The sequence below is a fragment of the Lynx rufus genome, unplaced genomic scaffold (genome assembly GCF_022079265.1).
Source record: "Lynx rufus isolate CCGP_SWC_20201006 ecotype Redwood Valley unplaced genomic scaffold, mLynRuf1.p SCAF_18, whole genome shotgun sequence".
NCBI classification, from domain to species: domain Eukaryota; kingdom Metazoa; phylum Chordata; class Mammalia; order Carnivora; family Felidae; genus Lynx; species Lynx rufus.
Genome location: NW_025814832.1, coordinates 21920707 through 21932166, shown reverse-complemented (window position 1 = coordinate 21932166; position 11460 = coordinate 21920707). Strand labels below are relative to the sequence as shown.

Sequence of the window (11460 nt, the reverse complement as noted above, 5' to 3'; positions counted from 1 at the left end):
ATCCATTAGCAAATCTACCTTCAGATCCAACTCCTTTTCATCATCACCACCATCAGCGTGGTCTGTGCTACCATTATCTATTGCCTGGATTAAGACCACAGCAACTGCCTCCTAGCCAATGTCCTTACTTCCACCGTTGCCCCTACAACACATTCTCAACACAGTAGTGAGAGTGAACCTTTAACAAGTAAGTCAGATGGGGCGCCTGGCTGGCTCAGTTGGTAGAGCATTCAACTCTTGATGTCAGGGTCTTGAGTTCAAGCCCCATGTTGGGTGTAGAGATTACTTTACGAAATGAATACATACTTTTTAAAAAAGGGGGGTAAGTCAGATCAGTTTACTCCTCTGCTCAAAATCCTCAGATTACTTACGTTCTACCAAAATCTTTACCATAGCTTCCCATGACCAACACAATCTACATCATCCTCTTCTACTCTTCCTCTCCCCACCCCACCTCCCTCACAGTCTAGTTCAAGCTTCCCTGAAGAACCTTTGCAGCTGCTTCCTACAGTCTGGAATCTCTTCCTCCACATATCCAATTGGCTTGCTCCCTCCTCACCTCCTTAACATCTTTGTTCAAATGTCACCTTCTTACTAAGATTTTCCATGTGGTATTTAAAACTGCAGTTACCCAGTCCCTACTTATCTTTCTGCTTTTCTTCTCTCCAGCACTTACTCTCATCTAACATACTATAAATTTCAGTAATTATTTATTATCTGCTTTGCCTCACTAGAATGTAGACTCCATGAGGGTGGGGACTTTTGTTTTCTTTGCTGTTGTATTCCCGGTACAAAGAATGATGACAGCTCAAATATTTGTTAAAGAAATGAATGAATAAACAAATTTTAAAAAAAACTTTCAGAGTAAAAAACTGAAGCCCCTATAGAAAAATATAGAGTTCACAAGAAACCTTAGATATCACTAAATACACCCTAGTTTTAATATGAAATTTCTTGTTCATTACTTGCTTTATCTGTCCTGAAACTTTTCAGTCACTATAGTGGACACTGTTTTTTGTCTGCACACATTGCCCTCCTTTGTAACTTCTCTCCAGTTCCACGCTAACTCTATTCAGTCCATATAATTTAATTCATGAGGACTCCATCTCCCTAGAGGTGGGCATATGACTTGAGCCAGACAGGTCATTCTTCTCCAGGATACCTGCCAGTTATTAGAAAGAATACTACCTCTTTTCCTCTGGAATCACAAACTCTTAAGAATTTATTAGCAGGCTTAGGCTGCAGAGGGACATCTTTTTTCCAACATATGGAAAGAACAAGCCTGAGAAATGAAGCCAATATAAAGAAAAACAAAGAGCAAGGAGCAATAAAATCCTAATCAAAGGTACTATTTGAGTCCTAGATTCAGTAGTTCTTGGAGCCAGCATTTTCCAGTCGTTTTTATTTTTTCAGTTACATAACCCAATGCATTCCTATTTTACATAAGCTTATTTGAGATGGTTTCTAGCATAAGAAACTGAAAGAACCCTAACATACTCATCTACTTTCCCTCAAGAGCCATTTGATTTCCTTATATTAGAGAACATTTTCCTGATCTTTGGACGTTTGAAACCTATAACCTCGGAAACATTGGTTCTTAATCATCCAGAGGTCCACAGACCCATTTGGTAATTTGATATATCCATGAACCATGTTTCCCCAGAAAAAATGCCTGCATCCAACCCGAGTTCTGTCTATTTTTTCTCAGAGACTCAGGGAGCCCTTAAGTCCTTCCACAAACCACACATTTAGCACCCATGCCCTATACATTTTATTAACATATTCCATATTTGTGAGGCTTCTGGGAAGCCTCAAACCACCATTGTTTACTTTTCCAGAATACTAACCCAAAGATGACCCTAAGTAAAAGGGGTAAAAGTTTCAGTAAATGTAAGACAAGAGGCAACTGGACAAATCATTCATTCATTCATTCATTCATTCATTCATTCATTCATTCAAAAAATGTCTCCTATCTACTCTGTGTCGAGCACATGGAACATGACTGTGATTACCACACTATCCCTGCCTTCAGAAGGTGTTCACTGGCTACAAACTGAATGCAAACAGGAGATATAAAGGTTATGTCGAACAGAAAATCAATAGCTATACAATATGATGTTGCTGATGAAGTCTGTATAAATTATTTCAACATTTTGCCAGAGGATACAAGCAAAAACTAAGAATTAATAAGAAAAAGTAATTATTTTTTGGCCTGCTTTGAAAATGATGCTCCCATGGCTAACTGAACTGCTATATCTGGGTTAAGTAAGCAGAAATTTCAGGCTTCTTTTGTGCTATGGATAAAAGGCTGTTTTAAAGAACAGACAGTAGACCTGAAATCATTATTGCACTATATGCTAATTTGGATGTAAATTTAAAAAAATAAAATTAATAAAAAAAAAAAGAACATACAGTAGATGTTTACCAAGTAACATTTAAAATGATGTGCTACTGGGCACCTGGGTGGCTCAGTCGGTTAAGTGTTTGACTTTGGCTCAGGTCATGATCTTGCAGTTTGTGAGTTTGAGCCCCACATCGGGCTCTGTGCTGACAGCTCAGAGCCTGGAGCCTGCTTCAGATTCTGTGTCTCCTCCTCCCTCTGCCTCTCCCATGCTCATGCTCTGTCTCTCCCTGTCTCTCAACAATAAATAAACGTTAAGAAAAAAATTTTTTAATGATGTGCTACTGAACTTCTAACAAAAATCTTTACCACTAACAGATTAGTAGTTGCCAGGAGCAGGGGGTAGGGGTAGGGGAAAATGGTGAAGGTGGTCAAAGGGCACAAACTTCAGTTACAAGATGAGTAAGTTCTGGGGATGTAATGTACAGAATGGTGATTATAGATAACACCACTGAACTATACATTTGAAAGTCACTAAAAGAAGATTTTGTAAGTTCTCACCACAAAAACAAAAACTAATTATGTGACATGATGTTAACTAACCTTACTTGTGGTAATCATTTTGCAATATATACATATCTCAAATCACTATAGGGTTGCCTGGGTGGCTCAGTGGGTTGGGCATCTGGCTCTTCGTTTCAGCTCAGGTCATGATCTCATGGTTGGTGGGATCGAGCTCCGTGTCGGGCTCTGAGCTGACAGCTCAGAATCCTGCATAGGATTCTCTCCCCCTCTCTCTGCTGCTCCCAGGCTCACCCTTGCTCTCTCTCTTAAAATAAATAAATAAACATTTTTTAAAAATTCATTACACTGTATACCTTAACCTTCCACAATGTTATACATCAATTATTTCTCAATAAAGCTGGAAAAAAAAAAGCCTTACTACTATTCTGCCTATTCAGAACCTCTGATAGAAGAAACATCATCATGAACACACAGCTTCATGTTTGCTTTGTTTCTTAGCGACCCAGTTTGGCTACAGAAGGGCATGAATAATCCATAACTGTTTAGCAGTCACTACACTACTATCTGCTTACTGTACAAGCATTATTTACACCTACCTAGATGATTCATGTTTCAATATTGTTCACATTTTTTTATGACTACTGAGGCTTTATATCTATATCACCTCAAGTAAATACAGCAAAAGAAAAAAAAAAGAGATCCCCCCCACCCCGCCCCAAAATGACGTGACAGTTCACGGACTGGCAGGGCTATGTATCTCCAAATGTAAATCTCTTGTTTCTGCACTTTCCCTTCACAGGAAGGGACTGGCAATAACGAAAATATTGCAAAGCAAATACATAATGCCAGTCCTTTCCTTCAAGCAAATTAAAACATAAACTTAGAGAGTACAAAACGAACCACCATCTCTCACAAGGGTGTATATGTTTGTTTTCTCTCTTATTCTAAACAGCAGATCCTAAATTAAGCTTTTTGGAATCATGAACTCCTTGGAGAATCTTATGAAAATAGATCCTTTCCTCAGGAAGACAAATATATGAAAGATAAAACTACGCAAACTTAGTGCATCTTCAAGGTCTACAAGAAATCAAGAATGATTTTCCACCATTTATAAAAATAGTGAATGTTGATTTCTTTTAAAATCATCTTGTAAAATTCTCTCTGTTCCTAAAAGTCCCAATTTTAAATGTGTTATTATATCTTGGTTTGGAAACGTACATCTGCCACCCTCATTTAAAATACTAATGATGGGGGCAGGGGAGCGGCTGGGTGGCTCAGTTGGGTAAGCACCCGACTTCAGCTCAGGTCATGATCTCACAGTTTGTGAGTTCAAGCCCCACATGGGGCTCTCTGCTGTCCTTGCCGAGCCCACCATCTCTCTCTCTCTCTCTCAAAAATAAAGAAACATTAAAAACTGATTAAAAATTGAAAAAAAAAAAAGAGAAGTATAAAATGGGGGACTAACTTGATACGAGAGACTATGGGAAAACCTTCCTGAGACATTTGAGCTGAGACCTGAAAGATAAATAAAAGTTCATCAAGCAAAGAGAGGCTGAAAGAAACCAAGGGCATCCAGAATGGCCAAGCTCAAAGACAAGTTAAAGAGGATGGCTGGAGATAAGGCTGGACAATTAAGGACCAAATCCTACAGGACCTTGCAGAATACTGGATCATATCAGAGATACTGAACTCCACTCCTCCTTTGGAAAGCTCAGTGTGAGACCATATGGGAAATTCAATGGAGGGAGCTGAGGGAGTTTGAGAGGAGAACCAGGGTGTGTAAAGGGAAAGAGACCAAAGGTCACCACAATAGTCCAAATGAGAGAGGATTATGAACAGTGGCAGGGAGAATGGAGACAAGGATGAATTCAAGATAATTTGTTGGAGGGAAAATATACACAATTGGTGACTGAAAGAACGTAAGGGAGAAGAGAGAAGGAAAAATGAGGAAAGAAGACCGATTTCCGGCTTAACCAATGATGGAGCTGGTGATATTGCTTATCTGAAATAAACAAAGCTACAATAGCCAAATTATGGAAACAGCCTCACTGTCCATCAATTGAAGAATGGATAAAGAAGATGTGGCATATATGTATACACTGGAATATTACTCAGCCATAAAAAAAGAATGAAATCTTGCCATCTGCAACAACGTGGATGGAGGTAGAGAATATAATGCTCAGTGAAGTAAGTCAGAGAAAGACAAATACCATATGAACTTACTCATATGTGGAATTTAAGAAACAAAATGAGCAAAGGGAAAAAGAGAGAGAGGCAAACAAAGAAACAGACTTGGTAACACTTGTGATGAACACCGGGTCATATATGGAAATGTCGAATCATTATATTGTACACCTGAAATTAATATTAAACTGTACGTTAACTGGAATTTAAGTAAAAACTAAAACAGCAAAGGAAGTAGGTAAAAGTTAATATAATACAATTGATATATATTTTTTTAATGTTTATTTCTGAGAGACAGACAGAGCATGAGCGGGGGAGGAGTAGAGACAGAGGGAAACACAGAATCTGAAGCAGGCTCCAGGCTGTCACCACAGAGCCTGACTTGGGGCCCGAACACATGAACCGCGAGATCATGACCTGAGCTAAAGTCAGATGCTTAACCAACTAAGTCACCAGGTGCCCGTAAAATTGATTTTTTTTAAATTGATTAAGGCAACTGCCCCTTGGGATTTTTATCTGTAAATAAGTTATCTCATTATTTGCAGTGTAACTAGCACAACCCACCTGCAGGTTAGCAATATGGATCACAGGCTTTAAAGAATGTATGAGAGTGGTGTTATTTTTCATATATTCTTTAAGGACTTCGTTATATGTAGTATGATCCTAAATTTATATACTGGAGGAATAAATAAGCAAAAGAAAAGATGTGGAAGCACATATTAAAACGCTCATAGTGGCTATTTAGCAGTGGTGGGATTAAAGGTGATTTTATCTTTTTTAATAGCCCTTATCTTTAAGTAGCCTAAAGTTGCATTGTTTGTTGGGGTTTTTTTCGTACAATAAATATGTATTATTTACATATTTAAAAAAAATAAAGGAAAGTGGAAAAACGCATACTGAAGGCCTATACCTCCTCAATGGTAGTGAAGCTAAACATGAACCTTCATTTACATTTCAGATTAGAAAAGTTGCCAAATTAAACATTAATATTACCGCTTAACTAACCAAAAATGATTATGGTTGTTTTTCTAAATACAATTAATCAAAACCATACTCTGAAATAGGATACTGAGAGAGGAAAATCAGTGTGAAGGGAGAATTCCACTTTAACTATATACAGTTCATGCTATATGCCATGACCTTACACTAGATCTGTTGAAGTCGAAAGCTACAATACAGGGTGGAGTATGTCAGCACTAGGATATAGAAGTGTGGATCCATCCCAGAAAGACTCTAAAAAGAATCTAGAAAATAGATTCATTTTATAGATATCATTCTTTCCTATAAAGGTACTTACAAGAGAGTTCCAGTTACAACTAGATTTCCTTTTATCAACCCAAATCTGCATCTAATGCTGTATTTTTACAGGACTTGAGGCTTTATCCCAGCCGGAAACATTTTGAAGGAGGGGGCGGGGAAAGTAAGTACATGCTCAAAAACAAAGTAAATGGATACTAAAAAGAAGCCTATTGGCAGGGTGCCTGGGTGGCTCACTTCGATTAAGTGACTTTGACTCTGGTCATGATCTCAAGGTTCATAGGTTCGAGCCCCGTGTCGGGCTCTGTGCTGACAGCTCAGAGCCTGGAGCCTGCTTCAGATTCAGTCTCCCTCTCTCTCTGCCCCCTTCCCTGCTTGCACTCTGTCTCTCTCTGTCTCTTTCTCTCTCCCAAACATAAACAGTATATATTATTTTAAAAATAGAAGCCTATGGGCATTCATAATTGATTAAGTGTGACTTTACTTCTTGCCAGTGGAATAACTTCATGAAGCTGGTCTGCCTCCACTACATTTAGCAAATGCTGGGGTTAGGGCAATATCAAAATCAAGGCAGGAGAAGGGCAGTTTTTCAAATTACAAAAGCATCCAACCCTGGAAAACTCTAGCTACTCCCCTCCAGCACGGGAGTCTGTCAGAGCCACTCAGGTATGTTGCTGTGGAGTACACATCCCTCCCTTCACCCCTTTTTGTCTCCCTCTTTATGGCCTCTGTCACCAACACACTTCTTTAAAAAAGTGTGCGGTGGGGAGAGTAAGAGCCCATGCATACATGGCTTTTTTTTTTTAGCATGTATGATAAATCCTTCTTCACTAGATACCCTTTGCCCCTCTCAATTACTAATCAGCCAACAACACTGACATTAACTTCAGACAGAACTCTCCTGAGAGCAACTAGACACTGTTAAAAAAACAAAAACAAAAAACAAAACAAAACAAAAACTCCATAGACAATACAGACTTATGTTAGGATCTAAAAAGAATAAGCTTTGTGATGAAGCAAAATGGTTTCAAGTCCAGATGGCCTATAGGGGCTGTTTTTCTCCACTATTGTGGAGAAAAAAACAAATGAATACTTTGAAAAGCTAAGCTCACCAAGTTTAAAAAAAAAAAAAAAAAAAAAAACCCCTAGAGACTGTTCCTAATTGGAGTAAAGATTCAAGAGCCAAAAAAGAAAAGCCCTTAAAAATAGTAACTTTGAGGGGCGCCTGGGTGGCTCAGTTGGTTGAGTGACCGACTTCAGCTCAGGTCATGATCTCACAGGTCGTGAGTTCAAGCCCCACGTCGGGCTCTGTGCTGACAGCTCAGAGCCTGGGGCCTGCTTCAGATTCTGTCTCCCTCTCTCTCTGCCCCTCCCCCGCTCATGCTCTGTCCCTCTCAGTCTCAGAAATAAATAAACATTTTAAAAAATATATTTGTTTGGGGTGCCTGAGTGGCTCAGTCAGTTGAGCGACCGACTTCGGCTCAGGTCATGATTTCGCAGTTCATGAGTTCGAGCCTCACACTGGACTCTGGCTGACAGCTCAGAGCCTGGAGCCTGCAGCCTGCTTCGGATTCTGTCTCCCTCTCTCTCTCTGCTCCTCCCCTGCTCGCACTCTGTCTCTCTCTCTCTCTCTCTCTCTCTCTCTCTCAAAAATAAAAATAAATAAAATAAAATAATTTTTAAAAACTATTTTTATGAGACAACTGAGAAATGTGTATACTGATTAAACATTAAATATTATTAAGAAATCATTTATTGGGCACCTGAGTGGCTCAGTTAGTTAAGCGTCCAACTCTTCATTTTGGTTCAGGTCATACATGAGCTCATGGTTTGTGAGACTGAGCCTTTCTCTGTCCTCTCCCCTGCCTCTCAAAATGAATAAATAAACTTTAAAAAAAAGAAGTAATTTGGGACGCCTGGGTGGCTCCATCAGTTGAGTGTCCGACTTCGGCTCAGGTCATGATCTCACAGTTCCTGAGTTGGAGCCCCACGTCGGGCTCTGTGCTGAAAGCTCAGAGCCTGGAGCCTGCCCCTGCTCACGCTCTGTGTCTCTTTGTCTCTCAATAATAAATAAATGTTAAAAAATTAAAAAAAAATTTTTTAATCAAATAAGTATGTATAAAGGCACATGTACAAGAATATTCATTGAAGCACTATTTGTAATAACAGCTAAAAACCGGAAGGTAATTCAATGTCCATCAACAGATAGTGGATAAATACATTATGACAGAAGCATATGATGAAAAAAACTATGTAATTAGAGAGCTGGGGTGAGGATGGGGCTAAAATGGGGGAAAAGTGGAAGTCTAAAAGAACTAGTAATAGTAGTAACATCCCTAATACATCCCCAGTGCCATCCCAGAGCACCCAGGTGGTTCTTCTGTCCACCTACACAGGAAGTGTGTTTTCAGAATAAACTCAGTAAGAGAGATGCTAGACAAGGAAATACCGGTAACAAATAGGTGCCAAATGGAAAGAAATGAAGTAAGTAAAAATCTACATACCAAGTAGCAATACTGACCGTCCCCTTCCCATTCCTGCCCTCACCCAGATTCTCAAGTGACTCGGCTTCTCTACTACTCACTCCCCCTGAGAATATCTTTCCTTGGCAAAACTCAAATACCTCTGAGATATAAGACCATGGGATACTGAAATCTGGGTTCCCAATAGGCAATAAACTGCTTCCAGATACACAAAGCTTCTGGCCCTCCTTTTTTTAGTGCCTCACGCTTATAACATGAAGAGATAATTAAGGGTTATCAGGCACTTGAAGCTCAAACCTGAAAAAGAGACCAAAACTATCAGAAAAAAAATGGGACTCTGAGGAAACAGACAAAACAGGGAACAAATGAAAACTATAATTAATATACTCAGAGACCAAAGAAAACTCACTGCATCCATGAAACCGGAACAGTATGCTATTTTTAGAAAGAGGTGGGGGCAGGGGAAGAGCAAGAACAAGGAAGAGCTCTTAGAGATTATAAAAGTATGAACTGAAGAATAGAGCACTTTAGCCTATCTTTCGTGTACAAACTATACCTTAGGTAATTGAACAGTTGATAAGGGAGAAGTTCTCTTTTATAAGAAAATCAGGTAAAAATGCTGAAGGAATAACTGAGTTAGAATAGCACCATTTCCCAATCCTTAATGAAATAATAGGGAATATCCAGTCACCATTCAGATTTTCCTGGTTATCTCATGAATGTTCATAACCAGGATCCAAAGTCCCTACGTTGCATTTGGATGATACATCTCTTAGGACTCTTAAAGTACAGATTCCCCATGCTCACTTCAGCAGCACACATAAAACAGAGAGATAGGGGGCGCCTGGGTGGCTCAGCCGTTTGAGCATCTGACTTCTGCTCGGGTATGATCTCACTGTCCGTGAGTTCGAGCCCCACGTCGGGCTCTGTGCTGACAGCTCAGAGCCTAGAGCCTGCTTCAGATTCTGTGTCATCCTCTCTCTCTGCCCCTTCCCTGCTCATGTGCACGCTCGCTCTCTCTCTCTCTCTCTCAAAAATAAAAATAAAATAGAAACATACAGAGAAAATTAGCATGGCTCTGTGCAAGGATGACACACCAATTTGTGAAGCATTCCATATATTTATGTTAACTGTACTGGAATTACACTTTTTTTTTAATAAAATTGGGGCACCTGGGTGGCTCAGTTGGTTAAGCAACTAACTCTTGGTTTCAGCTCAGGTCATGATCTCACGGTTCATGAGATCAAGCCCCACATCAGGCTCTGCTGGCAGTACGGAGTCTGCTTGGGATCCTCTCCCTCCTTCCCTTTCTAATCTCCCCCTGCTCTCTCTCTCTCTCTCTCAAAATAAGTAAGTAAAACTTTAAAATAAAATTTAAAAATTAAGTACAGGGGCATCTCGGTGGCTCAGTCAGTTGAGCATCCAACTCTTGATTTCAGCTCAGGTCATGATCCCAGGGTCATGAGATCAAGCCCACCTTGGGCTCCACGTTGAGCATGGAGCCTGCTTGGGATTCTCTCACTCCCTCTGTCCCTTTCCCCTGTTCACACACTTTCTCTCTGTCTCTGTCTCTCTCTCTCTCAAAATAAAAAAATTGGGGCACCTGGGTGGCTCAGTCAGTTAAGCTTCTGACTTCAGCTCAGGTCATGTGCTGACAGCTCAGAGCCTGGAGCCTGCTTGGGATTGTGTCTCCCTCTCTCTCTGCCCCTCCCTCACTTGTATTCTGTCTCTCTCTCAAAAATAAACATTAAAAAGAATTTAATAAAAATAAATAAAATTAAAATTAAAAATTAAGTACAGGTTCCCCAGTGATGATCATATAAGGGAATACTATAAAGCCACTGTAAAGTATAATTTTGATCTATCTAGTCATAGGTTGTTGCCAGTTATGAGTAAATGAAACTGAACAGGCAATTCACAGAAAAGGAAGGGAGAATAAATGTAAGAAAATATGCTCAACCACACTAGTGATCTGAGAAAAGCAAATTAAAACAAAAGCTTGTTTCACAAATATCAGATTAGAAACTAAAGCCAAAAAGTCTGAGTGTGTCAAGTGTTGGCAGATACAGGAAAGTAACGCTTACACACTCCCAGTTGGAATATAAATCACTACACCCCATTGACAAGTTCTGTGGCCATACCTAGTTAAGTTTACAAATATTCTAAAATCTGGCAGCTTATTTTAAAGTATGTATCTTTGAGAAACTCTTACATGTCCACTGAATGTTACTGCAGCAGAGTTTGTAGTACATAATGTGGTAATGTATAACACAGGAAATAACTCAGAACTTTCATCAATAGAAGGATGGATAATGGCATACGGCACATTCATATGATAGTATACACAGCAGTTAAAACAAAAGAACTAGATATATATGTATGTATCATCATAGACAGGTAAAAAAAAAATGAATAAACAAACTATAAAATTATATGAAAATGTAATAATATTTAGGGAAAAAATACTTATCCCAAAAAAATCCCAAAGCAATATGGCACATAATTTATAGATGATCTGTAGAAAATGTCTAAAAAAAAAAAGATAAAATATACACCAAATTCATAGGTCACCTTTATTTTCCTTCCAGTACCACTGCCCTTCCAGAAGGCAACTTTACCTTTGTCTTTAATGTTCTGTATTTAAAAAAAAGTTTTTTTTAATGTTTATTT

The 11460-nt window shown here is 39.1% G+C and overlaps 1 protein-coding gene and 1 pseudogene across 1 annotated transcript in view; one reads left to right on the top strand and one right to left on the bottom strand.

Annotated features, from left to right (window-relative positions):
• SPAG9 (sperm associated antigen 9) overlaps window positions 1-11460 on the bottom strand; it is a 133418-nt gene that overhangs the window by 100801 nt on the left and 21157 nt on the right. The gene's annotated exons all lie outside the window — the stretch shown is intronic.
• Window positions 9813-9913, top strand: LOC124513705 (uncharacterized; annotated as a pseudogene).